This window comes from Patella vulgata, chromosome 3 (genome assembly GCF_932274485.2).
Source record: "Patella vulgata chromosome 3, xgPatVulg1.2, whole genome shotgun sequence".
NCBI classification, from domain to species: Eukaryota; Metazoa; Mollusca; class Gastropoda; family Patellidae; genus Patella; species Patella vulgata.
The window spans coordinates 11,968,815-11,995,182 of record NC_065881.2 but is presented as its reverse complement, the minus strand read 5'-3'; positions in this window follow the sequence as shown (position 1 = coordinate 11,995,182).

Sequence of the window (26,368 nt, the reverse complement as noted above, 5' to 3'; positions counted from 1 at the left end):
TAACCCGTAGAGTGACACTAATTGGTTTCGCAATCTTTTCGTTTCATAGAAGCCAAACATCAGCCATTCGCTGAGTCATCAATAAATTGATTTGTCAAGCTACGCCATTTTCTTTTCAAACAAAATCACATTTACCTAATAAATGGCTTTATTTTTTTTCCGGTTTATACATATCACATCCTACACTTTTTCACATAATATATTTACAAATAAAATTAGTTTGAGATAAGGAAGAACAGTTAGAGAATATAACCCCCTCCCTCCTTCTTTATGTGTCTAAAAATATACATAGTCCTTGAAACTCCTTCGCAGAGAGAGAGAGAGAGAGAGAGAGGGGGAGAGAGAGATGGGGGTCTAACGTCCACTCGACACAAACTAGGTCATTTCGGGACTAACACATGGTTCAATTTTATTTCAAGAATTCGCTTGCGCGGAGGGGTCTTTAGCAGTAGGAGAAAATCAGAGGACTCGCAGAAAACCCACAGGCGACCCTACTCCTTTGTCACGTACAACCGGGGAATCGAAACCACGCCGCCAGTTGAGTCAATGACAGACCTTATGATACAAAGTGTACATGCTAACCATTCGACCATCCAACCCTCCAATGAAGATGACCGGGAATCTGGACACGCTACTTACCTGCAGTTCGCAACAGAACAAGTAACCACGCATTTTATAAACCTAATACTGGCTGTCTACAATTGGGAGCCACGGTGGCTAAGTGGGTAAGACGCTGGCTTAGTAGCCTGAAGGTCGGGTGTTCGATGCCTGCATTGGTTCATATTTTTCCCCTTGTCAATGATGCAGGACGGCGGACTTGACAAGGACAACAGTCTAGTCGTTGGGATGTGACGAAAACCGAGGTCCCGTGTACACACTGGCGTGCACATAAAAGATCCCTTGACAGTTGGAATTCGATATAAGAGTAGGCCGTAGTGCCGCTGTCCGAGCAAAATTTCCCCCATATCCCACTGTATGGCGTATATCCGTGTTCATTAACCCAGTTAGGACGTTAAACCCCATTTCATTTATGTAGCACCATTTCCACAAAAAAAGTGCTCAATGACGTTTTACAATAAACATAATATGATATCAAAAAATTGACAAGACATATAAAAGATTAAAACATAAAACAAGTGATCGAATATTATACATAAAAGTTGAGTAAACGGAATTAATGTATAAATTTATAGATAGTTGTATAAAATGGTTACCTTGTAATTACAAGATACGGAGAAGACCAGGAGTAATTTATTTCAAGATCGCCATACACTGATTTATTGAATAGATATGTCAACGCTGGGACATCGGCACATTCATGTCATGCTCCCGTTAATAATTCGCTATTTTTATGCCTCCATTAAAATCAAACTCTCATTAACTTCATACTCCCACAACTTCATACACGCATTGATAGCATTTATTAATATGATGATTCATCAATTTCATGCTCTCCTTAAAACCGCAGATCGCTTTTTATATGTTTCGGAAAATTTCTTTAAATTTTGATTTTTTGGCCGTTTTTGTTTTCGTTTGTTTTGACTTTACACTCACCCCAATTCGCCACTTTGTAAGACCAAACAAGGGCTATTTTTCTTTATCTTGGACAGTTTATGGCATTCTAATCATGTTCGTCATAAATTCGTGGATTCGGAAGAATATTTTATCCAAAGTTCCTCATTTCGCCATGGTGTATAAAATCAAGCGTAGTACTAATTGAACACAGAATCTCAAGTTTTCATAATACATTAACTTAAAAGTCAAAACGACCATAGACTAGCCATTATGGCCTTAAAGTTACAATTTCATATTTTCTAAGAAAGTCAAAACATAATTATTTCTATGTCTTTTGCTGAATAGGTTGTCAACTCACTATTATACGATCATAGGTGTCATTCTCACACTTAAAACTCATTTACACCGGAAATAATAACACAATTACCTGGCAATTACCTCCCTTGTTTTCTATTCTCCACCATGGAGTAGCTATCCCCAAACGTTTGAATTTGAAGAGGAAAATGATATTTTTGCCAATTTCTAAACTGGCAATAATGAATTATAGGATTAATAGGATTATTCTTTAACAAGGTAGGACTGTTTATAGATACCATCTATTTTAAGGCTTTATTTTAATAAATCTTAAAAATATAACCTAAAAATATGAAATTGCAACTTAAAATCAAAACGATCGGTTAATATATTTTTTTAAAGCGGTGTTATGGAAGATTAGATAAAGATCTGACAGTTCTTGCTATAATAGTTAAAACTAGATAATGTAAAGGGAACATGCTGAAAATTCAGTCAAATTACTTCACTCTAATCTGAGAAATCCTTATTTTTTTTAACACTGTAGTCTCGATTGTCAATGTTACCGTTGTTACAATAATAAACAATGCCTCGATTATCCATTTTTACGGTTAATCATCAACAGCCGTTGAACAGCAGATATGATTCAAATCAGTTGAAAATCGTAGGCATCCGATGGCATCGAGGATTGATTATTGTCTTGTTATGTTAATAAATGTATAATTAATAGTTTATATAACATTTAATGCATGTTGAATAAAAGCCCATTAACGTACATTTAGGTAAATGTTTATCACATTTTTGGCAGTTTTGTTTTCGTTTGTTTCAACGGGAGGACCCGGAGAAAACCCACGGGGTTGGACAGGCGACCCTACTCCTTGTCACACACAACCGGGGAGGGAATCGAAACCACTCCAGTTGACTCAATAACAGACCGTACGATATAACGCGCACGCGCTAACCATTCGGCCATCCAACCCCCGTTTTTCAGCAGTAAGATTATATAAAGAAATATGCGATTTATGGATTAAAGCAACACCCCACCCCTTTTGTGTCGAGGAACATTAATTATTGAAAAGCTGATTGGTACCAATTCACAAGTTGATGAATCAGAACTATCCGAGATGTCGAGATCTTCATCACAGATGAATGTGTTTTTGGCTTGTGTTTTATTCATGACCGATCGACAGTTTAATAAACAAATTTTTGTATTGAATCATTTCTATACTTGTTGAAACATAAATTATACAAGAGCTAAATCTGCCTATTGCAGGTCTTTCTTTAGGCCCGAAATGTTGTATAAACTATTAATTAGACAGTTATTAACAAAACAAGACCATAATCAAGTCTCGATGGCATCGGATACACGAGATTTTACCTAGATTAGAACGGTTCACCATTTCAAAACTTAATTTAAAAATGGGAAAGCGAGGCTTAGTCTCGAATATACTAGTGCCTTGGTTACCACAATGCACACATCCTGTCACAACTACAAACAGTGATACCTTGGCTCAGAATGAAGTAATTTGAATGAAATTTTCTAAATTTTCATTTTACATTATCTATTTTTGAGCTATTATAGCAAGGATGACCAGCTCTTTATCTAAATCTTACATAACGTATCTTTAATAGTTTAGATTTTGATTAGGATTTTAGGATTAATAACTGAATCATTACTGTTCGTAATAAGGCACTTGATGCGACCATGTTTTGTTTTTCGCCGAATTGATTTTTTCATTAAGATGTACTTATCCGAACCCTTTATGTCTTTATAGATTATCTTGTTGATATTGAGTGGGACTTTGTCTTTAAGCTGTAGTAGTTGAGCTCGGCCAGTCAAATGTAAAACCGAGCCTAGGCAAGATCATAGCTATAAGCACGCGGATCAGACTGCGCACGTTTGCCACTTATTTTTAGTACTTGGAGCAATCTCACGTCTCCGATCCCAAGCTGGACAAAGCCTATTATGTGTCTTTTCCGGCAAGCTTCTTAGGAAACTCTTGTTTGCGATATCATCCAAGGTGGACCCGGACGTAAAACCCTACGAACGAACGAGCCATATCTTCGTGTATCCACAAGTAAAGTCACATGAGAGAGATACTTAGGAGCAGCCTTCACACTCAACTCTATTCATCTCAAATCACTAAACTGGATGACCGACATTTTAAAAATTTCATTATGTAAGATTTAGAGTAATTGTTATCTATAGAACTATTGTGTTTATTTATAAATAAGGTTCGCCATTTAAAAATTTAAATTTTTTTAAATCGCGAACCCTTCTAATCTATATAGTTAAAATCTCGATTTTCCGATGACATCGAGAGTTGATTATGGTCTGGATAAGTTAATTAATGTCTAATTAACAACTTAGATAACATATAAGGCCTAAAGAAAGACCCGCAATAGGTAGATATAGCTCTTGTATGTATAATCGACGAGTATTTATTCAACTTATTAATAAAATAATTCAGAGGTTTATTTAGTCTTTGGGTGTATGACACAGGTGAAACGGAGTAGAGCCGTATTACATAACAGTATACTAATTTTTGGAGGGGGGTTGGATGGCTGAATGGTTAGCGTGCGCGCGCTGTGTCATAAAGTCTGTCATTGAGTCGACTGGCGTGGTTGTATGTGACAAGGAGTAGGGTCGCCTGTCTAACCTCGTGGGTTTTCCCCGGGTCCTCCGGTTTCCTCCTACTGCTAAAGACCCCTATGCGCAAGCGAATTATTGAAATAAAATTAAACCATATGTTAGTCCCGAAATGACCTAGTTTGTGTCGAGTGGACGTTAACCCCCCTCTCTCTCTCTCTCTCTCTCTCTCTCTCCACTAATTTTTGGATATGGCGGCCATTCGGGGAAGAGATCTATTCTCGAAGGAAGTAGTTCTCTGTGCGCAGAATGACAACGACGCAGCAATGCCAAGAAAACAGAACTATACTATACAGAATATATTGCTACGGATTTCGAAAGCTGAACATTAGATGAATTACATACAGAACTTGTGAAATAGAATTAAAAATATCCATGAGGTGTTTTGAAGAATGTCCTCGAGTCCGATTCGAGCTCTGTTTTTACTTGTTAGGTGTTGATGTGTTGGGTAGCCTCGCGATCTAACGCGTGCGCTTTAGATCATAAGGTCTATCATTCAGTCAAGTGGCGTGGTTTCTATCCCACACTTTGTACCGATTTCGATTTAAGTACTTGGTAGACGTGTTGTGGGTTGGGTGGCCTAACACTTTAAAACACAAGGGGCTTGTTTCACGAAATTTTAACTATGATAAAATCCAAATTTTAGTCATTTGATTGGATAATATTGGGTTGATTTTAGTGCTTAGCCAATCAAAATTGAAGTATCTACTAAAATTTGGATTTTATCTTTAGTTAAGATTTCGTGAAACAGGGCCAAGGTCTGTCATTAAGTCAAGTGGATTCCACGCTTGTACGTGACACGGGGTAGGGTCGCCTGTGAAATCACAGCGTGTGTTATTGAGTCAAGTGGCATGGTTTCGATTCCACATTTGTACATGAAAAGGAGTAGGCTCGCCTGTTCAACCGCGTGGGGTTTCTCTGTCCTCCGCCCCCCCCCTTATTTTGGGAATAAGCTTAACCGTGCGTTAGTCCCGAAATGACCTAGTTTGTCTCGGGTGGACGTTAAACCCCATCTCAGTTTGATTTAATTACGATTATTTACATATGAAGGGGTAATAAAAATAATGGGTAAAAACATAAAAACACGGATCATCTTCTCCTTTCGTCATAATAAAATCAAGTTAAAACAGGAGGCCCAGCTGATTGATGTTTGGTATCATCAATGCGGATAGAAATAAGAAACCGCTTGTTTTATGTTAAAAAGCAAAGGTCTCGCAGTAAAAACCGATAAACTGGACATGTGGATTATTTCCAAGACAAATACTGTTAGTAAAAAGGATTATTTCCAATTAAACTCTGCTCTAGTGTTCCAAACAAATCTTTCTCTCTCTCTCCCTCTCTCTTTCTTTCTCTTTCTTTCATTGAGTGGCGTGGATTCGATTTCCTGCTTGTAAGTGTCGACTGTCCAAACTCGTGGGGTTTCTTCGGGTACTCTGGTTCTCTAACCTACACGCAACCGAATTATTGAAATTAAATTAAATAATATGTTAGCTCTCTCTCTCTCTCCCCCCGCCCCCCTCTCTCTCTCTCTCTCTCTCTCTCTCTCTCTGTATATATATATTTAGATGAACAATAACAATATATCAACGACCTGATTAAAAGCTGTACACGTACAAATCAGAGGATGAGTGAAACCATTGATCAATGGACATCAAAGGGATAACTACTTATATAAGTAAAGAAATGAAATGAAATGAAATATGGAATGATTGCGCGTAGGGATCTTTAGTATTGGTGAGGTGGGGGGGGGGGAGTTATGTTTACCTATACAGTGGGCGGGTGGGGGTTTAAAAGTTGCTAATATATGAGTTAACTGATGTGACCTAGTGGTCTAGATTGTTTCGCTTCGATCGCTAGCTGACCAATCACCTCTGGCTTGGCGTCGTGGTTTCGGTCCCTGGTGTGAACGTAACCTCTAGGTTCTACTCCAGTTACTCCGGTTTCCTCCCATAGGAAAGACCCATGCGCATGCGCTGAGAATAATAAAATAAAACAACTTGTCTGCGATATCACCTTCGGTAGAAGCGGATGTTAATCACTAAGAACAACAATAACCGCGATATCACCATTGGTGAAAGCGGACGTTAAACACTAAGAACAACAACAACCGCGATATCACCATTGGTGGAAGCGGATGTTAAACACTAAGAACAACAACAACCGCGATATCACCATTGGTGGAAGCGGACGTTAAACACTAAGAACAACAACAACCGCGATATCACCATTGGTGGAAGCGGACGTTAAACACTAAGAACAACAACAACCGCGATATCACCATTGGTGGAAGCGGACATTAAACACTAAGAACAGCAACAACCGCGATATCACCATTGGTGGAAGCGGACATTAAACACTAAGAACAACAACAACAACCGCGATATCACCATTGGTGGAAGCGGACGTTAAACACTAAGAACAACAACAACCGCGATATCACCATTGGTGGAAGCGGATATTAAACACTAAGAACAACAACTGCGATATCACCATTGGTGGAAGCGGACGTTAAACACCAAGAATAACAACAACCGCGATATCACCATTGGTGGAAGCGGATGTTAAACACTAAGAACAACAACAACCGCGATATCACCATTGGTGGAAGCGGACGTTAAACACTAAGAACAACAACAACCGCGATATCACCATTGGTGGAAGCGGACGTTAAACACTAAGAACAACAACAACCGCGATATCACCATTGGTGGAAGCGGACATTAAACACTAAGAACAGCAACTGCGATATCACCATTGGTGGAAGCGGACGTTAAACACTAAGAACAACAACAACCGCGATATCACCATTGTAGGAAGCGGATGTTAATCACTAAAAGCAACAACAACTGCGATATCTCCATTGGTGGAAGCGTATGTTAATCACTAAGAACAACAACAACCGCGATATAACCAATGGTGGAAGTGGACGTTAAACACTAAGAACAACAACAACCGCGATATCACCATTGGTGGAAGCGGATGTTAAACACTAAGAACAACAACAACTGCGATATCACCATTGGTGGAAGTGGGCATTAAACGCTAATAGAAGAAGGAGAAGAAACCGATTTCTCATTAGACGTTGCATCTTAGACTGATTTCCCATTAGATGCAGTGTTTCAATAGCTACGATTGCATCTTCAACCCATGGGATGGAGGCGATGAATTTTCATTCTCGCCCTGCCATTTCCAGCGTATATTTATAATCAATGAAAGCATATAGGAGTGTTGTGGACAAAACCATCAGGCTAACAATTAGTTCGTCGCAGGCTCTTGAGAGAATTATTCCTGCATTAAGTTCGTGATGATAGTTTTAAATTTGGTTAACAGTTCCACAGATCAGCACATTCTTTACGGAAGTTATTGTAAACCCCATTTCATTAAACTTCATTTCATTTTATTTTAAACTTCATTTCATTTTATTTTAAACTTCATTTTATTTTAAATTTCATTTTATTTTAAATTTCATTTTATTTTAAACTTCATTTCATTTTAAACTCCATTCCATTTTATTTTAAATTTGATTTCATTTTAAACTCCATTCCATTTCATTTCATTTTAAACTCCATTCCATTTCATTTCATTTTAAACTCCATTTCATTTCATTTTATTTTAAACTTCATTTCATTTTATTTTAAACTCCATTTCATTTTATTCTAAACTTCATTTCATTTTAAACTCCATTCCATTTTATTTTAAATTTGATTTCATTTTAAACTCCATTCCATTTCATTTCATTTTAAACTCCATTTCATTTCATTTTATTTTAAACTTCATTTCATTTTATTTTAAACTCCATTTTATTTTAAATTTGATTTCATTTTAAACTCCATTCCATTTCATTTCATTTTAAACTCCATTTCAATTCATTTTATTTTAAACTTCATTTCATTTTATTTCATTTTAAACTCCATTTTATTTTATTTTAACCCCCATTTCATTTTAAAACCCATTTTACTTTAGTTTAAACCCCATTCCATTTCATTTTAAACTCATTTTATTTCATTTTAAACCCCATTTCACTTCAATTTTATTTTGATTTAAACCCTATTTCATTTTAATCAATGAAAGGGGTGCTGTTCTGTTTATTTTTCAGTCAGTTTAAAAAAAAAGGCCAAATGTGTAATTCAAAACACACCGGTTAGTATTTAAATTTGGTGGATGTTGTGACGAGAAAATCGAATTAAAAGGTGTCGGTTTAGCACCCCCCCCCCTCTCTCTCTCTCTCTCTCTCTCTCTCTCACTAAGTCACGTCGCGTTGTTTCAATCTCAATTTACGTGACAGGGAGAGTACCATGTCCAACCTTATTGAAATAAAATTGTAAAATATGTTAGTCCCGAAGTTTCGTGGATTGTGTCGAGTGTGGATTCCCCTTCCCATCAACCATTCAAGATTTATCGTCTAGACTATATGCATACTTTTATTAAACAGACATTATGCAAGAACTAAATCTGTCTATTGCAGGTCTTTCTTTGGGCCTGAAATGTTATCTAAATTATTAATTAGACATTAATTAACTTATCCGGGCCATATAGATTAAAACAATTTAGCCATATTTTGATTTAAGCTAAAAAATGGAGGAGCGAGACTTAGCTTCGAACAACCAGTACGGTGGTTGAAATTATTGCACATGTCTTGTCAAACCTTCAAAGGCTAATATCGTCGCTCGCAATAGAGTAATTTGAATGAAAATTTTCAAATTATTCATTTTACATTATCTATTTTCGAACTATTACAGCAAGAATGGCTAGCTCTTTATCTAAATCTTACATAACGTATGTTTAAGTGTTAAGGTACATGAAGAAAATAAAGATATTGAATTCGTCAACGCAATCCAATATTAAACATTATGTCGAGGTTTGAGCATTCTTCGGGGGTGGGGGGGGGCGAGAATGGTTAGCACGTGCGCGCGCTGTATCATAAGGCCTGTCATTGAGTCAACTGGCGTGGTTTCGAATCCCCGGTTGTGCGTGACAAGGAGTAGGGTTGCCTGTCCAACCTCGTGGGTTTTCTACGGGTCCTCCAGTTTCCTCCCACTGCTTAAGACTCTTACGCATAAGCGAATTATTGAATTAAAACTAAGCCATGTTAGTCCCGAAATGACCTACTTTGTGTCGAGTGGACGTTAAACCCCATTTCTCTCTCGTTCTCTCTTCAGCATTCTTCAGTATTCTGAAAATAAATTGTCCTTATGCCCGACCGTCAACATCAACATAATATTCCTATACTTTATTGAGTGAAATTCTATAGCAAGGTAGTAACGCTAAATGGATGAAATGTAATGGGGATTAACGTCCTACTGTTTAGCTCCAACTAGGCTAATGAAGACGGGCATACGCCATGCAGTCTGCTATGAGGAGAATTTTCCCATACAGCGGCACTACGGCCTACTCTTGTATCGAATTCCAACTGCCAAGGGTTCTTTACGTGCACGGAAATGTGTACACGGGACCTCGACTTTTGGTCCCATCGGAACGACTAGACAGATGTCCTTGTCAGGCCCTCCGTCCTGCACCACTGACAAGGGGAAAACCATGCCGGAAAATCGATATGAACTTTCTCGGCCAACACCGGGAGCGAACCTGCGACCTCACAATCAGAGCCCAATGCTGGTTGTATGCCCGTCTTCATTGGGTCGGTTGATGTATAAAAGTAAAAAGTTAAACCAAGGTCATTTCGTTTCGTTTATTTCTTATTCTACAAGACGTGTCACCGGAATTGTAAGCTGAATAATTATCCGTGTTTTCCGACACGAATGGAAAATAATTAATAGTTTTCTGACCTAAATGCGTACACCGAATGTTCTTCAATGATAGTTATACCGTACGTCAAGCATGTCATTAGATATAATTACTGCTTGAAGCTGTCCTTAATTGAAGGTTTATAACAGAAAATGTGATGTTTGTATCTTGAAGTCAAATTTGTTTTAAACTATAATTAAAGAGAAGGGGTAATATCATCGTGTCAAATATTTTAAAGAGAACCAAATATTCTAAAAAGTGCAAATAACCTGCTTCCACGAACAGCAGCCATCACTTATCTGACGTTGACTGAATGGTTAGAGAAAATTGAGTTATTTTAAACCCCAAATATGAGTTTCTGGGAGATCAAATCGAAGTATCTGGGAGATCAAATCTGAGTATCCGGAAGAGCAAATCTGGGTATCTGGGAGATCAAATCTGAGTATCTGGGAGAGCCAATCTGAGTATCTAGGAGATTAAATAGGGGTATCTGGGAGAGTAAATCTGGGTATCTAGGAGAGTAAATCTGGGTATCTGGGAGAGTAAATCTGAGTATCTGGAAGAGTAAATCTGGGTATCTAGGAGAACAAATCTGGGTATCTAGGAGAGTAAATCTGGGTATCTAGGAGAGTAAATCTGGGTATCTGGGAGAGTAAATCTGAGTATCTGGGAGAGTGAATCTGGGTATCTAGGAGAGTAAATCTGGGTATCTGGGAGAGTAAATCTGAGTATCTGGGAGAGTAAATCTGGGTATCTAGGAGAGCAAATCGGGGTATCTAGGAGAGTAAATCTGGGTATCTAGGAGAGTAAATCTGAGTATCTAATAGAAGGGTCCGAGTGTGCGTCATTGTGGTGGCAACGAATATCGACTTTTGTCGCCGTCGAATTGTTGCGAAGTATCAAATTTGATATTTGTCTGAAATCGTCCACAAATAGGGGCACCAAGCAATTTCTCGGTTATAATTGTTTCTTGACCAATCAGCGCAAGCTAAAATATCACGTGTGCTTACAAAATGGAGGACAGCCTTAACTATGTTTTATTCATATACGCCGCCATTTTGATAAAGTCACAAGATTATCCATGGTAACACCATGTAAGCGCACACAAAGCCGTGGTTTCGAAAGCATTTTGCTTCAAAATGTAAAAAGATATGGACCGTGTGTGTCGGGCTTTAGTCCAATGTTAGGGTAGTCCAATGAGTTCATCCGTAACAACGTGACAAGGAGTAGGGTCGCCTGTCCAATCTCATGGGTTTTCTCCTTCTCTAGGTCCTCCGATTTCCTCCCAGTGCTAAAGACACCTACGCGCAAGCGACGAGTGGACGTTATCCACCCTCTCTCTCTCTCTCTCTCTTTCTCTCTCTCATCCGTAACATTATTATTTTTCAAACATCGATGCGGTTTAGTTGGAAACCGAAAGAAGTTTAATCAGTAAGTAGATCTCTTTTTTTTACTTTTTTACTTTTTTTTTAATTAATTGACCATATAACGGATCTAATTACGTGGAACTAGGAAGAACTATATTTAAGAATACCGATTGATATTTGTTTAGTATTTTTTTCCCAGACTGTAGCCAATCAGGTTGCAACATGGGTTCTTCCGTCTTTAGTAAATAGAATACGAAACTAAACTCAGACAAAAGAACCTTAAGATATAAAGAAACCAGTGCAAATCGATTTCAATATCACAAATTAAAATCTCGCGAATCAGGGTGAAAAACATTCCGCATACAGAGATTCATCTACTTCATACTTCATACGATAGATCTCGGTCCTAAATGGCCGTCATATAAAAAAATTAGTATACATGAACTGTTTTGTAATGCGGCTGTTCTCCGTTTCAAATCTGCCATACACATAAAGACTAAAAAAAAAACATTTTTAATTTAATTAAATGGAAGAAGAAGAAATGGATAACAAAATTCTCGAAGTATACTTGCTGTTTACAACTAAAATCGTTGCTTTATGACTTAAAATGTCGGTTAGTTAGCTTAGTGTTCGTTCTCATGTGGAGCAAACTGTAGGCGGACAGCCTAACTTTAGTAAGGGTGAGAAATAGCATTAACTGAAATGAAATGGAGTACTTTCCGGAAACCTACCTGGTTAATGGTCAGGTCTAAATATTAAGGCCACCTGCAGATTTCGGCAAGATCGCGAGATGTAAATAGGGTTGGGGCACGTGATTATTGACGAGATTGTGAGCTATTATTAGGACTAGATCTAGGGTTAGGTTTAGCGCTAGGCCTGTTTACATCTCGTGACCTTGACGAAATCTGCAACCGAAAAACCTGCAATAAGAAGATTAAGCTACATAATGCGTCTTTGAAGAAACTCGCGACACTAGCGCTTTGGTGGCTTTAGGATTCAAAACATGCATTCTCGTTTTATCGGGGATCACGTGGCTAAGTGGGTAAGACGCTGGCACGCTAGCTTGAGGTCGGGTGTTCGATCCCTGCATTGGCCGAGAAAGTTCATCCAGATTTTCCGGCGTGGTTTCCCCTTGTCAGTGATGCAGGACGGAGGGCCTGACAAGGACAGCTGTCTAGTCGTTCGGATGGGACGAAAACCCGAGGTCCCGTGTACATATTGGCGTGCACGTAAAAGATCCCTTGGCAGTTGGAATTCGATATAAGAGTAGGCCGTAGCGCCGCTGCCCGGGCAAAATTTAGGAGCAGAGTTTAGGAGCAGAACAGTAGGACGTTGAACCCCATTTCATTTCATTTCTCGTTTTATCAAAAAATGTAAAGCAATTGATTAGATAGCGGCGCTGTGGCCTACTCTTATTTTCAATCCCAGATGTCAATAATGGCTACTTTTACGTCCACGGCCTTTAAGAACGACATGACGCCAACCCCTCCGTTAAACACTACATACGATTTAACCCTGGTGCTCCAGATTAACAAACCAGCACCTTATTCACTAGGCCACCAGTATGAATCTACAGCAGAATAAAATTTGCTTACCATCGTGTGGTCCAACCTCGTGGGTTTTCTCCGGGTCCTCCGGTTTGCTCCCACTGCTAAAGACCCCTACGCGCAAGCGAATTATTGAAATAAAATTAAACCATAGGTTAGTCCCGAAATGACCTAGTTTGTGTCGAGTGGACGTTAAACCCCATTTCTCTCTCTCTCTCTCTCGAATAAAATGGTGAGAGGGAGAGAGAGAATCTAACGTCTACTGTGTTTGATTGTCTGTCAGGGAGCCACGGTGGCTAGGTGGTTAAGACGCTTTCTCGCTAGCCTGGAGGTCGGGTGTTCGATCCTTGCATTGGCCGAGAAAGTTCATCTGGATTTTCCGACGTGGTTTCCCCTTGTCAGTGGTGCAGAACGGAGGGCCTGACAAGGACAGCTGTCTAGTCCTTCGGATGAGACGAAAAACCGAGGTCCCGTGTATACATTGGAATGTAAAAGATCCCTTGGCAGTTGGAATTCGATATAAGAGTAGGCAAAATTTCCCTCATAGTACACTGTATGGCGTATGCCCGTCTTCATTAGCCCAGTATAGGAGCAGAACAGTAGGACGTTAAACCCCATTTCATTTGATTGTCTGTCACGAACGTTCCAGACTGAATTAGAATCAAGCAACTCGGAATTTGACCCTGTCTCAGCTATTATCTGGGATGTGCGACATGTGTTTGATTGTTTCTCAAGAACGTTCCGAATTGACGGAACTAGAATCAAGCGACTCGAAATTGACTCCCATCACAGCTCTGTCAATCCTGAAAGCAGATATTATGGTGTGAGTAAAATCGTGACACATCCAAGTGTGTGGGATATAATGACTGATAAACAACATAGTGTCATATTCACCTGACTATGTCTTTTCACCCAGGCTTCGTGTTTACACAGTTGACGCCACACTGATCAGCAGTGAATATTCACTAGGCCGCGACAGTCACTGATAAGGATGACGTCGATGCGACTTAATGAGCCACAAATATTAACTTTTTTCTTCCGACAAATTAAATTCTAAAACATTTTTTTGTATGTATTAGAAAAATAAATAAAGACGTTTGACGTATTTGTAGATAAAAATTATTTCCTATTTAGTGCAAATGGGTATTTAGACTCCATTCCGCCCGACTCAGTAAGGTCTTATGTCAACAATGCACACGCCATTGAGCCAATGATTGACGCCGCGTGATGAGACATCACGTGTTGAATGCAGTTATCTTTTACAGAGATATTAGAAGACTTTCGTAATCCTCTGTGAAACAGATTGAGTTGACACCTCTCAAGGAAATGAGAAAATTCGATTCTCGAACGTTAAATTCGTATAAAAAAATGGGATTTAATGTCCTATTGTCCGACAGGGCTATGGGAATACGACATAATAGTGTGCTATGAGGGAAAGTTTACCCGGGCAGCGGCACTACGGCCCACTTTTACTGACTTGGCCACCGTGGTTCCCTTCGTTTAATCATATATCCCCCTAGTGGTTAACTAATATGGAATGGATTTGTGCTGATATTGGTTGTTTTATTTCCTGAACTTAAAGGCTCGATACCACTCTTGTTGTAACTAAATAATATGTCCCAATCTTTATTCTGGTCAACAAATTGTACTATTTTACAATATTCCAATTAATTGATGATACAAATTTCATCTTAACACACCTAATTTAAAAAATTGGAAAAATTCAACTAAATGATTTGAAAACCCTAACGTAAACCTTTTCAAATGTGACTTGGATTTAAAAATATTTCCGAACCCTCTGGACAAGTAAAATAGGATGTAATGGATAATTTACACAACAGGTAGGACACATAAACATCTAATACTTAGAATAAGGCTATTATTTATTTTCTGGAGCTGTCAAGCCAGCAAGAGTGTTATTGTCCCTTTAAAGTCGTTGCGAATCATTGTATAGGTATTACATTTAATGTCTTAATTCCAGGAATCGTGGTTTCTTTAACTTTGCAAAAACATTTCTCTTTTACTTGGGTAATATTTTATTCTGGTGCATTTCTCGCCCTTCAAATATTTTGACTCTTCCTTAATTAAACTCTTCCATTAATTTTCCATTAATTAGACTCTTCCATTAATCATTCATTAAATCTCCGCCATTAATTACCCCTCCTCTCATTCGACTCTTCCATTAAGGAGACTCTACCATTAATTAGACTCTTCCATTAATTAGACCATCCATTAATTAGATTCCTAACCCACTCACCCGGCCCCATTAATTTGATTACCCCGTTTATTAGAATCTTCCATTGATTAGACTCTCCAAAAGTAGGACGTTAAGCCCCATCATCCCGCTCTTCTTACCTCTCCGCCCTTCTCTCTATCTCTCGCGCGCTCTCTATCTCTCTCCTTTGCTGACTAGCTAACTAAATCATGCTAGCTATGAGTGTAGGTTGCGTGCTCTTGTCGTTCTATTTGTAAGTTAGAACCGCGTGTATGGATGGTTTTCAATCTTTTTATTATTTTCAACACCATTATTAATTTAATGATTGAAATAAATGTGTTAATACAACAGGGTGTTCTACGACTCGCTGATTTTATTAATTTTATAGAAATCGTAAAAACCATAACCAAGTTATTTGATTTTCTGCGAAAAACAATTTCCACCATTTTCTTGTCGTCTTGCAATCTAATCTAATCATGTGTCGACTTGTCATCGGTTTCATTTTTCATATTGGCAGTTTACACATTTCATTCACTAACTTTAACAAATAACATAACAAAGTGGAGGCCGAAAATGCAACACAACATTTTACGATCATTTTGAGATATTAGATGGGATTTAACATTCTCCTTCTCTGAACGCCATACAGTGTGCTATGAAGGAAAATTTGCGTGGACAGCGGAGCTACGGCCTACTCTTATATCGATTTTTATTTTTTTTTATTTTTTGTGAGGAACAGGCATGGCCTATATGACCCCTCTCCTAAATACAAGAATAAATATATATATAAAAGAAATAGGTGAATAAACAACAAAACAATACAACGAATACTTAATCAACAACTTTTGTATATACATATTTACATATTGGCTACGCAGTACGATAAATACTTAAAGGGACAATAACACTCTTGCTAGCTTGACAGCTCCAGAAAATAAAAAATAGCCTTATTCTAAGTACTAGATTTGTTAGTGTCCTACCTGTTGTGTAAATTATCCATTAAATCCTATTTTACTTGTCCAGAGGGTTCAAAAATATTTTCAAATCATTTAGTTGAATTTTTCCAATTTTTTAAATTAGGTGTGTTAAGATGAAATTTGTATCATCAATTAATTGGAATATTGTAAAATAGTACAATTTGTTGACCAGAATAAAGATTGGGACATATTATTCAGTTACAACAAGAGTGGTATTGAGCCTTTAATCAACAACATGTTTATGTCCGCATTTTGATGATCGATAAAGGTGTTACATGGTCTTTAAACCTTCAAAAAAAACCCAAGTGGATATTTTGCAAAGATGATTAACAATCTGGTTAAAACACAGATCCAATTTCGTTTCGTTTTTATAGTTCAAAATTTCGATTTTATTTATCTTTACTACACTTGGATCTGGAAGCGTTGTTATTTAACTCGTGTTCTGCTTGAAAGGAGGGGTCAGCCAATCAAATGATCTGTCGAATCGAGCGTTTGACTTTTTTTTTTGCGCGGAACTGTGGGTAGACATTAGCGGCAATAGAAATCAAAACAAAGCGAAAGTAGATAAAAAATTACATGGCGGTCGCTAATTGGTTAATCGAATGACTGACGTAATCTGGTCAAATGTCGCTTGCTGGGTACCATACTGCACGCAGCGACCCATCTACGTCATACTTCCCCAGAATGTGACACTGCCCTGGTTAGCCTCCATTTAAAACGCACACGTGATCATTTTGGGGCGGGAATTATCGACGAGACACCGTTTTGTTTAGACAACAGAGTAAAAATAACCCAAGCACGTGTGTTTTATGTAAACACGCCATGTCGCTGACACTCGCGTAAAAGCGATATATAATATGTGCTATGGGTAATATTGCAATAAATTCTTTACCATTGTAAACTGTCTTTAGAGTTTCAATCTGTTTATCTTTCAAAACATGGCGCCGCCATATTGAATAAGCGATCGAGGAATAAAAATGTCGGTTAATTAGCTTAGGGCCTATTCTCAGCCGGAGCTAGCTGTAGATAGGCAGCCTAAGTTTGGGATGGCTGGGTACCTGATGCCATAGAACGTGAACTCCCACTATAACTTGTTAGATCTACATGTAGTGTAGGCCATCGAAAGTATAAAAAACGAAACGAAAAATAGATATATATTTTAATTAGACTGGATGATTAACGAAGTATGGTTGTTGCTAACATCATACAACATAGTTGTTTATATTCGCAATGTAATTATGGTCGATAAAGATATTACACTGATCTTTAAACCTTCTGCTGATGTCAAAAAACAAGTGGATCTTTTTCAAAGATGATTGATGAAGTATGATTGTTAATAACACTTTACAACAGATTATGTATATTAATAATATTAGGTGGGAAAAGACCCATAGAATGTACGAAACAATGCAAAAGAAATGATTAGTATCTTCTAAGAAATGACCACAATCACACTCGGGGCTGTCCGAAATATGCCAAAGAGACTTTTGCACATATATCAAATTCAAACTGTCCATGGGTCTGTTAGGTAAACGCCAAGGTGTACACGGGGTTTTCGTCCTATCCGAACGACTATACGTTGTCCGTTGCCAGACCCATCTTCCTGCACCACTGACATGGCGGAACCACGCCGTTTTTGGGACTTAGAAAATTCAGGATTTTTTAATCCCAGTCTTCACTTATCAAATGTGGCGCCTCTGGGAAGACGTGTCTTGTCGTTTGGATATGATGCACATGAAATGCACGTACAGAGATCATTGGAAATTGTTAAACGGATGAGGAGAAGGTTTTGAAGATACCCTCTGTCTCATAGCATCCGTAACCAAGGATTAAAAAGTTGCGTCATATGAGACCCAAAGTCAAACTAGACACTGACCTCTCTCTCTCTCTCTCTCGCACGGTGCCAGGTGTCCGATCCATGATGTATGCTCGTCTCCATTAGCCCAGTAGGAGCAAAACAGTATTTAAACCCCATTATATTTCATCCCCCTCTATCGCTCTCTCTCTCCCCCTATCGCTCTCTCTCTCTCTTATGGTGTCAGGTGTCCGATCCATGGTGTATGCCCGTCTCCGTTATCCCAGTAGGAGCAGAACAGTATTTAAAGGCTCAATACCACTCTTGTTGTAACAGAATAATATGTCCCAATCTTTATTCTGGTCAACAAATTGTACTATTTTACAGTCTTCCAATTAATTGATGATACAAATTTCATCTTAACACACCTAATTTAAAAAATTGGAAAAATTCAACTAAATGATTTGAAAAGCCTCACGTAAACCTTTTTAAATGTGACTTGGATTTAAAAATATTAATATTTTAGAATCCTCTGGACAAGTAAAATAAGATGTAATGGATAATTTACACATCAGGTAGGACACTTAAACATCTAATACTTAGAATAAGGCTATTATTTATTTTCTGGAGCTGTCAAGCCAGCAAGAGTGTTATTGTCCCTTTAAACCCAATTTCATTCCATCTCTATCCCCCCTCTCTCTCTCTCTTCTCTCTCGCTCTCCCTCTCTCTCTCTCTCGCTCTCTCTATCATGGTACCAGGTGTCCGATCCAAGATAAAGGGATTAATCAATGCTAGGTCTGATTGATCACAGTAACACGTCGTAACACAAAAATTATAGAAGATTTTCCAAATAAATGAACTTGTCTCTCCAATCCAATGTTGGACCATCACTCAGTGGATAAAAATAGACTGATAACACTAAAATGATGGTACTGTGAGGAACCATTTCCTTCTCTGAATTACGATGATTATGGCACTAAGATATTACAAAATTGTGTATTTCCGGCTGGACTAAAGGCGACTATGGTGATTACGATCAATCAGACGCACGAACAGGGTTAATGGAATGCTTAGTTAGCCAATTATTGTAAATGGGTTATCGTGTTCGTATATTTCTGGTTGAAATGAAGTTTTATGAAATGAAATGAAATGGGATTTAACGTCCTACTGCTCTGCTCCGACTGGGCTAATGAAGAAGAACATACGCGATGAAGTGTGCTATGAAGGAAATTTAGCCCTCACAGCGGCGCGACGGCCTACTCTTATATCGAATTCTAGTAAACATGCAACTGTTCACCCTACATTTCAGAGTAACCAACTCCTTAACTCTCAACATTGTAGTTTGCAAGTCATTCCATAGCGCTAAAATGACACAACTACACTTGAGTAGATTGCCGTTAAACATACATTATGCAAGAGCTAAATCTGCCTATTTCAGGTCTTTCTTTAGGCCTGGAATGTTATCTAAGTTATTAATTAGACATTAATTAGCTTACCCAGACCACAATCAAACTCTCGATGTCATCGCTAGCCTGCGATATTTACTGGATTAGGATTCTATCTGCTGCTCTAGGCGCATTCATGATTAAATAAAGAAATGGATAATCGAGACTATGTATTTTATCGTACCGACTTTAGTAATGGTAATCGAGGCTAGACCCAAAATTCAATCGCTAAAATCTCGGTTCAGAGTAGACCAATTTGACTGAAAATTCCCTTTACATTATCTGTTTTTTTTTACTATTATAGCGAGAACGGCCAGTTCTTTATCTAATCATCCATAATATATCGTTAATGTTACTTGGATATTTATAGTTGTATTTTACGATTTTATCGGTTGTTTGAAACAAATCAAAGTAGCCAAGATATTGATGTTATTATAGCGTGTTCAATAAAACAAAACTAGACCGGACGTTGCTCTCAGATAGTTCCTCAGTATTTTCCGGTGTAGTTTCCTCATGTCGGTGTTGTTGCAGGATGAGAGTCTGACAAGGACAGCTGTCTAGTCGTTCAGATGGGACGAAAAACCGAGGCCCCGTGTACATATTGACGCGCACGTAAAAAGATCCCTTGGCAGTTGGAATTCGATATAAGAGTAGGCAGTAGCGCCGCTGCCAGGGCAAAATTTCCCTCATAGCACACTGTATGGCGTATGCCCGTCTTCATTAGCCCAGTTTAGGAGCAGAACAGTAGGACGTTAAACCCTATTTCATTTCATTTCATTTTCATAATTAAATTGAAAAAATATTGCCGAAAACACTACTGCCAATTATCTACTTGTCCTATTACACCTATCAGCGACAAGGACCAACAAGAAAGAGGGCTATTTTGTAACTAGCATTGAAAAGTATGGCAATAAAATGGCCGACAAGGAAAGATGTGTCAAAGATATGCACATTCCATTCATCATATCCAAAATTTAAATAATTTCATAATAAAATGGAAAAAATTATGGATAATTGAAACAGTTGAATTATTGACATAAACGGTTTTACCGATCCCTGACAAGAACGTTTCATATTTATATCAATTTCACTTAACCATAATTTGGTTATGGAATCTTTTAAAATTTGAATATAGTGTGTCAAACGTGCTTATCTATAGCGTTTTTTTAATTAATGTTTGATATTGACCTGCGCTTTGGACGCCGTTGACCAAAAACGCGCTTTTCGGTGATAAGTAACTAGTTCAGCGCATTCGTTGTACACCCCCCACCCCTCTCTCTCCCTCTCTCTCTCTGGTCGAATGGTTAGCGTGTGCGCGTTGTATCATAAGGTCTGTCTTTGAGTCAACTGGCGTGGGTTTTATCCGGGTCCTCCGGTTTCCTCCCGCTGATAGACCCCTACGCGCAAGCAAATTATTAAAATAAAATTGAACCATATGTTAGTCCCAAAAGGACCTAGTTTGTGTCCAGTTGATGTTAATCTCTCTCTCTCCATCTCTCTCTCTCTCTCTTAAAATTGCGTGATTCAATTAAAAAACGTGACCTGTTTGAGAAAGTGAAAACAGATTTAATTCATGATGCCACGGTTCGCTCAAATCATCTTTAAATAGAGACGTGATTTATTGGAGAAAGTGAAAACAGGAATTAAATAAACAGACTAACGGAACATATCTAGTTAAAAAAAATACACGGTTCCTCGGCTTAAAAACAAATAAAAGTTCTTAATAAAAATCAAGTCAAAGTCTATATCGTGAGATTTGTAGAGGAGTAAACGGAATTGACTTGTAATTGAAGGAAATTGACTTGTAATTGTTTGGAAATTAAATTGACATAAGAACAGAATCGAGCACAGACAATCGGATTAAAACACAGATCCTATTTCGTTTCGTTTTTATAGTTCAAAATTTCGTTTCATTTATCTTTACTACACTACGATCTGGAAGAGTTCTTATCATTGACGTGTTCTGAATGAATGGTGTGAGGAATTAGCCAATGAAACGGTCTGTTAGGGCGAGCTTTAGGCGTGCTTTGCACGGAACTATGGGTTATCCACTAGTAACATCAATGCTAATTGGTTAATCAAATGTCTAACGTCATAGGGTCAAAAGGCGCTCGTATGACCTCTGACGACCTATCGCTACAACCGTTCAGATCTTCATGTAGTGTAGGCCATCGAAAGTATAAAAAAAACGGAACGAAATATAGATCTGTATTTTAATCCGATTGGAGCACAGACGAAGGTCTATCTTTTAATTGGCTTCAAATACGAGAACATTTAGTGTTTATTTTATATTATTAGAAGCTAATCAAATAATCTGGGGTGGTTCAGAAAGAGAGAGAAATGGGGTTTAACGTGCACTCGACACAAACTAGAGCATTTCGGGACTAACATATGGTTCAATGTTAGTTTGATAATTCGCTCGCTAGCCTGGAGGTCGGGTGTTCGATCCCAAAAGTTGATCTGGGCGCCCACCCTGAGATCTGCAATCTACACATCATTCTATTTGATCTATTCGTGGCGCCGATCTTGGAGTTACACCTCCATTACGACTGAGACTAAAAAGAAATCCTTCAACATTGTACATTTTGTTGACATTTAAATCTGACATTTCCTGAACATCGACCTAGAAAACACAAACTGCGTAGGTAAAAATTATATAAGAATATATAGCAAAGATAAGAGACGGTTTATGTCGGCGAAGAGTTGAAGCCGAAGTAGTTTAGGTTTATACCAGTGCCGTGGAGACGTTCAGTTGCTATTCTCGGTCTAAGATGAATGGCGCAAGTGGCATTCATTTCAGTTATTTGAAAGCGAAATTGACGGGGAATTAATGCCAACTGCAGTTTATCAGAAAATATCAAATATAGGTAGGCGGTAGGAAGTATAGCTGGGTTATTAACGTAAATATGTCATTGTTTGTTTTTCTTAAAAGGAATAATTTATCTTGAGGTACAAATGAGGATGAACAAAACGAGAGAGGGGGGGAGGTTGGGAGACTAGGTCATTTCGGGACTAACATATGGCTCAATTTTATTTCAATAATTGGCTTGCGCGTAGGGGCCTTTAGCAGTGGAATGAAACCGGAGGACCCAGAGAAAACCCACCAGGTTGGACAAGCGACCATACTCCTTGTCACGTACAAGGTATAGTAGGTAGTAGATTTAATAGACGAGAGAGACTAACATATGGCCCAATTTTATTTCAATAATTGGCATGCGCGTTGGGGCCTTTAGCCGTGGGGGAAAAACCGATTGTTTTGATTGGCTTGTTTTGTTTAGAACAGAATGTTTTATTTTGATAAGGAATTAGACTAGTTTTTAATTATTCTTTAAATGGTAACTGGTTATTGTCTCTTAGGGAGAGAGAGAGAAATAGGGTTTAACGTCCGCTCGACACAAACTAGGTCATTTCGGGACTAACATATGGTTTAATTTTATAATTCGATTGCGCGTAGGGGTCTTTAGCAGTGGGAGGAAATCCACGAGGTTGGACAGGCAACCCTACTCCTTGTCACATACAACCGGGCATTCGAAACCACGCCAGTTGACTCAATGACAGACTTTATGATACAGCGCGCACGTGCTAACCATTCAGCCACCCAACCCCCCCTATTGTATCTTAGGAAGCAATGGGGGTTGTTTTTTTAATCTACTCTTTTTTTTTTTTATAATTACTCTAAATTTCATTGATTGAAAATCTTCATGATGGGATTTTATTAGTATTGAGTTTTTATTCCCAATACACACCATTTTATGTCTACAGATTTAATTGGATGTTTTTTTTATTCATTAAAAAGAGAGAACTTAAAATAATTTATTATGGCTTTTTGTCTTTTATACATGTACCGATTTTAGTATAGATAAAAAAAGGTTTTGTGAAATGAAATGAAATGGGGTTTAACGTCCTACTGTTCTGCACCTACACTGGGCTTACGCCATACAATGTGCTATGAGGGAAATTTTGCCCGGGCAGCGGCACTATCGCCTACTCTTATATCGAATTCCAACTGCCAAGGGATCTTTTACGTGCATTCCAATGTATACACAGGACCTCAGTTTTCGTCTCATCCGAAGGATTAGACAGCTGTCCTTGTCAGGCCCTCCGTTCTGCACCACTGACAAGGGGAAACCACGTCGGAAAATCCAGATGAACTTTTTCGGCCAATGCAGAGATCGAACACCCGACCTCCAGGAAAAGGTTTTGTATCAAAGGCAAAAATAGTGGAGTGTCTGGGAATCACGGTGGTTCAGTGAGTAAGACTTTGGCTCGCTAGCCTGAAGCTCCCGTGTTTTAATACCTGTGTTGGCCGAGAAAGTACATCGGGATTTTCCGGCGTTGCTCGTCCATGTCAGTGGTGTAGGACAGAGAGCGAAGGACACTGTATAGTCGTTCGGATGGGACGAAAACGGTGTCCCGTGTACACGTTGGCGAGCACGTATTAGATCCCTTGACAGTTGGAATTCGAAATAAGAGTAGACAGTAACACACTGCATGGCGTATGAGCGTCTTCATTAGTCCAGTCGCAGCAGAACATTAGGACGTTACCCCCCCCCCCACCCCCCAACTCCCGTTTGATTTCATTTCGTTTCAATGAAATGTATGCAGTAAGAGTAGAGAGAGAGAGAGAGAGAGAGAGAGAGAGAGATATAGAGAAATGGGTTTAACGTCCACTCGACACAAACTAGGTCATTTCGGAACTAACACATGGTTCAATTTTATTTTAATAATTCGCTTGCGCGTAGGGGTCTTTAGTAGTGGGAGGAAACCGGAGGACCCGGAGGAAACCTACGAGGTTGAACAGGCGACCATACTCCTTGTCACGTACAACCCGGGAATTGAAACCCCGTCAGTTGACTCAATGACGGACAATATGATACAGCGCGCATGTGCTAACCATTCGGCTATCCACTCCCACCCGCAGTAAGATTAACAAGGGAGTATAGGCTATTGTAATATAAAAATGCAAGGTATAAAGATGCCTCCCCATGTACAAACATTGTGATTTGATAATGTATTTGACTAAAACATATTCAAATCAATTTATCTATCAAAACATTGCTTCAAATCCCTCTCAAAATATTGTAATCACAAGGAACTGCCCAAAGTCAAAATATGTTTTAAGCATCCTTGTCATGTGACTTGATTAGAGGAGGGTTCATTTACAACTTATGTTTGTCGATACTCGTTGTCCATTTACCCTAGTGAATTCTTAGATTATCCTCTGTCAACTTCCTTTTCCGCCGTTTAATGGCAGCCATGCCATGTGACTTGATTGAGGGATACTCGTTGTTCATTTACCATAAATATCGAAGCCTTAGTAAATTCTTGGATTATCATCTGTCAATTTCCTGTTCCGCAGTTTAATGACAGAATCTGCTGTATTTTTAAGTCTTTCGGTGTTTTCACTACTTTAGCCATTCGATCAACACATACGAAGCGCAATATACGTCACTCGAGCAGACAATAATCGACAAGTTGCCAGTTAGTGATAACCTTACATTTTTGTCCTATGGACGCCGCATGTCTGTTTTTCCCGGAATCCTGTGTTTTATGTTTTAAGATTGAGTGTCTCATAGTTCTTATTGCCATCTGATCAACACATACATCGCTCAGGTAGACAAAAAACAGACAGGTTATCATGGTTATAACCTTACAGTTTGTGTGCGCTCAATGTGTGTTTTTCATGGTTCCAATCCAGTATTCTTCAAGTAAGACTTGGTGTCTACTTTCGAACCTTCAGCGAATATTCTACATAGAGCATTCTCAGACTTAAAATTTAATAATTTACTCAAAAGTGTTCGCTTTATTTTAACTAAAGTATATATAGCCTTCTATAAAACTTTTGTTTGTTGTTATAAGGTATCAAATACATTAATAAGCATTCTCAGACTTAAGTTAATAATTTAATCAAAGGTGTTCGCTTTATTTTAACTAAAGTATATATAGCCTTCTATAAAACTTTTGTTTGTTGTTATAAGGTATCAAATACATTAATAAGCATTCTCAGACTTAAGTTAATAATTTAATCAAAGGTGTTCGCTTTATTTTAACTAAAGTATGTATAGCCTTCTATAAAACTTTTGTTTGTTGTTATAAGGTATCAAATACATTAATAAGAAACTGTGTGAAAATTTTTGTGTTTCTGGATCAAAGATATTTCTCATAAACAGTGATTGAAAGTTGAGTAAATTTTTAAACATACATTATGCAAGAGCAGTTCTTTCTTTAGGCCTAAAATGATATCTAAATTATTAATTAGACATTAATTAACTTATCAAGACCATAATCAACTCTCGATGTCATCGCTAGCCTGCGATGTTTATTGGATTAGGTTCCGATTTGCTGTTTGACTTCCATTCATAATTTAATCATGAACTGGATAATCTAGACGGTTTTTTTTTATCCTACCGACTTTAGTAACGATGAAAGAGGCTAGGCCTAAAATTCAATCGCTAAAATCTCTGTTTAGAGTGGATCAATTTGACTGAAATTTTCAGCAAATTTCTTTTATCTATTATAGTGAGAACTGCCAGCTCTTTACCTTATCTCTCATAATGTGTCTTTAAATTGAGTTGAGAGACTTTAGCTAATTTGCGATATTACTTCGTTGATATGAATTTCCTGTGCCCAATCCAGGCCGATATTTTTTAAAAGGGCAGTGATGTATTTATTGTCGGGTATTGAAGCGATAAATGAATCGCCACTAACCAAACACACAGACGATAAACTCGTGTTAATGAAACTTGCCACACGACTAACCGCCACCAATCCATTCTTTGTTATCAACTAGCCAACATTAAATTACATGTTATATTAACGATCG